Raw genomic sequence first — 4,985 nt, forward strand, 5'->3', positions numbered from 1 at the left:
TGTTCTTGTCATGGGAGAATAGCAGCATGAGCCTTCAACCTGAGGCTGCAGAGGATGTGCTTGATGGTCTTCAACCACATCAGAACCTCAAAACTCTAGAAATAACTGGATATGGTGGTGCTATCTCCCCAACCTGGCTTTCCAGTGCCTTTTCAGTTACCTCACTGCAGATACTTCATCTGGAGGAGTGTAGGGAATGGCAAATTCTATCTACTCATGGAATGCATTCCCTTAGGAAGCTGACATTGATCAGGATGTTGAATTTAATGGAACTCTCAGTTCCTTCCTTGGTAGAGTTGATCCTGATTGGCATGCCAAAATTGAAAAAATGTACCGGTTCTTATGGAATGGATTTGACTTCCCATTTAAGTGTTTTGATGATCAAGAACTGCCCTCAACTGAATGAGCTCACTCTTTTCCAGAGTTACTCTTCTTTCGACGCTGAGCAGAAATCCTGGTTTCCATCTCTCAGCAAACTGTCCATCGGGCAGTGTCCTCATATAATCAAGTAATTCCCTTCTCTCTAATTTTTCATGTTCATTTGCAAATTGTTGGACACTTACTTTGATAAATGATGTTGCAGCAACTGGCCAATCCTTCCACTAAGAGAAATGGGGGCACTCAAGGAGTTGGAGTTGATGGATCTGCATGTTGTCAGAGTGTCAGTTCCTTCTCTGGAGAAGTTGGCGTTGACTAAAATGCCAATCCTGGAATATTGCAGCAGTCTAACGACTTCTCCACCTCTCCAATCTTCACCTCCTGAAGGAGATCAGAATGAATTGGTGTCTAATCTCCATAGACTCACCATCCATGATTGCCCATGTTTGATAGTGTCACATCCTCTTCCGCCTTCTGCTCTAATTTCTGAGTTGTCCATCAGTGGGGTTTCGACACTTCCAACAATGAGGATAAACTGGAGACGTTTCACTATCGAATCTAATGAGTTGTGTATGCTGGATGAGAGTATCTTGGCATTTCATAATCTGAGGGGCATAACATTGTTTCGAATAAGAAGCTGTCCAAATCTGATCTCTCTTTCAAGTGAATCTTTCAGCCAGCTCATTGCTTTAGAGACTTTATCTATACATGAATGCCCTAATCTTACTATGTCAAACATTATGCCAGAGGTTGTCCAGGAAAACAGCACATCTACAAGCAGCCTTGTCCCCCCATCTCTCAAACGTGTCAACATTAGCACATGTGGCGTAACTGGGAGGTGGCTATCTCAACTGCTTTCACATTCGCAGTCCCTTGAGGAGTTGCTGTTAACTGGCTGTCCGCAGATAAAGTTTCTATCAATCAGTCAACCTAGAGAAACGGAAGGGACCAGCAGTTTGGTTTCAGCAGTGACGACCTCGGCCCAAGATGAACATGAATTGAAACTGCCATATAATCTCCTATGTTCTCTCAAGGCGCTATGCATTCAGCAAAGCCTGGATCTGAAGTTCATTGGGGGTAATACAGGCTCTACAAGATTCAGCTCTCTTACGCAGCTTTTCCTTCATGGTTGCCCCAAGCTACTCTCATTGTTGGTGGGTGAAACAAAAGATGATGGTACCATGGATGTTGGATTACTCCCACCATCACTTGAAGACCTTAGTATCGGTCCTCTCCCAGAAAACTTGCAGTCATTCACTCCTGAAGGCCTTTTGTACCTCAAAAAGTTACGTCTATCTTATGGCCCATGTTTGAAGTCTGTACAGCTGCATTCCTGTACGGCCTTAGAGGAGCTGGATATCATGGGGTGTGTCCAGCTGACTGTACTGGAGGGCTTGCAGTTTCTCAGCTCCCTTCGAAGCTTGAAGATGGAGATGAATTCCGAGCTGTCTTGTGCATGGGATCTCAAACTGCAGGAACAAGAGCAGGGTGGGAATCAAATTCAGTTATTTCCTCGGTCACTTGATAAACTTGAGATCACGGCCGTCACGGACAGGGTCCAATCCCGTCTTCTGTCCTGCCTTCCTGCCATGACCAAATTAGCAGTACAGAGAAGTCCGGAACTGACGTCTCTACAGTTGGCATGCTGCACGGCACTGAAAGAGTTGGAAATTGGAGACTGCGACTTGCTTGCGTCGATCGAGGGCCTCCAGTTCTGTAGAAACCTGACATCCTTGAAAGTATTTAACTCCCCCGGCCTACCTTCCTGTTTTCAACTTTTGTCCGACCAGCAAGGTGTCTGTGAAGTATGGTCTGGATTGAAAACTCTTGTGGCTAGTGACGCATCTATCCTGTCCAGGCCGTTCTGCAAACAGCTGACTTCCCTAAGACGTCTACAGTTTGGCTCTGCGTATAGTGCAAGCTTGGTGAACCTAACAGACGAACAAGAGAGAGCTTTACAGCTTCTAACCTCACTCCAAGAACTTCAATTCCTGAGATGCCCGAATCTCTTATCACTTCCTGCAATCCTATATAGCCTGACCTCCCTCGGAACATTATCTATCGTACATTGTAGGAGCATCACAAGGTTGCCAGACATGGGCTTTGCACCTTCGCTCAGTCACCTTGAGGTAGCCTATTGCAGTGAGGAGCTAGGTATGGAGTGCAGAATTGCAGCAACTGAAAAGCTAAGAGTCACAATTGATTATGTGGATGTGAATTAATTCAACAATATCTACTTCTGAGGTACACATTCGGAACATTTTTCCTACAGTGTTAGTCTACATGCTCACCCTCTTCTTGCTAAATGTAATTCATCTCTATCCAGGCTGCAGCCACCCGAGATGTTGTACACATTTCTGCACTCACTGTCACCAGCACATTTTGTGCAAGTGCCATTCACCCCTTTGGCTTTCCACAAGCTGCTTTAGTCGCATGTGGGATGGATGCAGAAACCATGGTTGCAATAGGCGTCTTTTTGTTTATCAGGGGCATTGTGACCAGTTGCTCATCGCCATGAGCTTCCGCTATAGCAAGCCTTACCATGGTATGCTTCTTTGTACTTCTATTTTTATCCTGATTAGCTTTGTTAGTGGATCAGTGCTGTAGACATGCAAAACTTGGCATATTAATCCTTCTTGGTTACTTTTTGATTAACAGATGTACACATTTGAGTATGTTTTTCTGCTACCTAATTACGCATCCCATCTTGTCCAATACTGTTAATCACCCTTCTGATCAGCACATGTCGATGCTGTTAGCTAGGCTCTTCTGCATGGTTTGATACAAAAAATGTTGTTAACTAGAAACATCATTGTGCACTCTCAGACAATTTATTATTGTATAATTTCTTCTGTGAAGCATTAAATTGGCTCGTACTTCCTATTTGTAGTTGACTTTCAGCATGAGGCATGATTTAAAATTGTAGGAGAAACATAAAGTTTATTAGTTACCACCATCTGTCTCATGATGCAATTTCGCTGTGAAAAAAGGATGATACTTAGCAATAGGTTTGTTGCTGAAGTGTTGTTATTTTGCTCTAGGTTTGCTGCTTCAGCAATATACATCACGGCATTGGAATCTGCGGTCAACCAGGACTACCTGTTGAGTGATGAGTACACATTAACTTGACGATTCCATGGCTCAACCATTGCAGGTACATTCTGTTTATTGTTTGATTGTCGTCAGGCCTTCATCGCTAGGCACCCTGTCTGATTCATCTGTTGCACCTTATCTGACATTCATGTATATTTGCCTGCTTTTATATGGTGGGCATTTGTTTCAGATTTTGGCCAAGTAATATCATAGTATCCAAAGAAAGTGAAGTCCAAAAAATAAGTTTGCTCGTAAAAATGAAAAAAAAACTATGCCTCTGTAGCCAACTGTATAAAATTTTATGTTATGAATATGAAATCACTCCAGGGCTCCTGTTAGCATCTTCATCATCCTATAAGCAGAATGAATTAGGAGCTTGTTTGATAGCTACTCACCTTTGCTAGTCTGGAGCCTGCAACATGCATATCTATTCTAAGTAGGCCTGAATTTACTGATGAATAACTTTGATGGTGTCAGGTGTGTATTGGCAGTTGGGCCATGCCCATGAAAAACTGAAGAAGGTACAGCAAATCAGTCGGTGACAATCTCTCCTACGAGGACTCGAGGTCGAAGTCAGTCGAGGGGGCAGCAGTGGAAGCAACTCGTATGGAATATGGGACTTTTATATATGAACCTGCCGGGAACTAAACGAGTCGTACCACCAACATACCGCCTCGTTTCGCTTCCTCCATCGTCTGCTCATCTCACGACCTCCTCTACCACCTTCTCTCTTCTCAGCAGCGCAGTGGATAGTTAAAATAATGTTTCAAAAAATTAGCGCAGTGGGTGACACTCAACCCGTGTTACCCATCAAGGTTGGGTCATCACTAAATTTGAAGTTCCTGGAGATGCTCTCATCGAGCTCGGCAAAGAGAGCTTTCTGGCCGCCCATTTAGTTTGAGGCACCTGTGTTCAGAACTTCAGATACTAGGCCTCGTAGAAAGCTTTGTATAAGATGATAGGAAAAGAAGCCACCCTGTTTGTATTCTACTGTATAACGAGGCAACAAATATTTCCAAAGCCGAAGTGCTACCATTTGTGGAACAGAGGGAGACCACACCCGGATTAAAGATGGAAAGTAGAAATACAGTAGAATGACGACACCACTCAGTAAGAATTGAATTTGTACTTTGCTATGCGACCTTCTGTGCCGAGATTCCATTCTCTGCATTGCATCTGATTGGGCACTGGAGGGTATGGCTTGCAAGTGTAGGTGATCTGCTCCAATAACCTGTGCCTTGTAGAGACAAAACTTCTATATATGTTTTTTGGTATATTATCTCCATGCACACTTGATCATCGACAGAGCTTAGTCTAACCACCGAATGCTCGAAAAGATTGTTGTTTGCAGAACATGATAAGATCAAGACAAGGACATCATTTTTTTTTGGCGAAATAGTACAAGGACATCAACCTAACTAGTACTCACATTATCTTACCCTTCATTGTACTCCCTCCGTCCCATAATGTAAGATGTTTTTTGACACTATGCATTATGAGACGGAGGACGGAGG

At 43.5% G+C, this 4,985-nt stretch overlaps 1 pseudogene; it reads left to right on the forward strand.

The window, feature by feature from the left end:
- LOC119356505 overlaps positions 1 to 4,612 on the forward strand; it is a 9,467-nt pseudogene extending 4,855 nt beyond the window's left edge.
- The last annotated feature ends 373 nt before the right edge of the window (positions 4,613 to 4,985 follow it).

The sequence above is a fragment of the Triticum dicoccoides genome, chromosome 2A, assembly GCF_002162155.2.
Source record: "Triticum dicoccoides isolate Atlit2015 ecotype Zavitan chromosome 2A, WEW_v2.0, whole genome shotgun sequence".
Lineage (NCBI taxonomy): Eukaryota > Viridiplantae > Streptophyta > Magnoliopsida > Poales > Poaceae > Triticum > Triticum dicoccoides.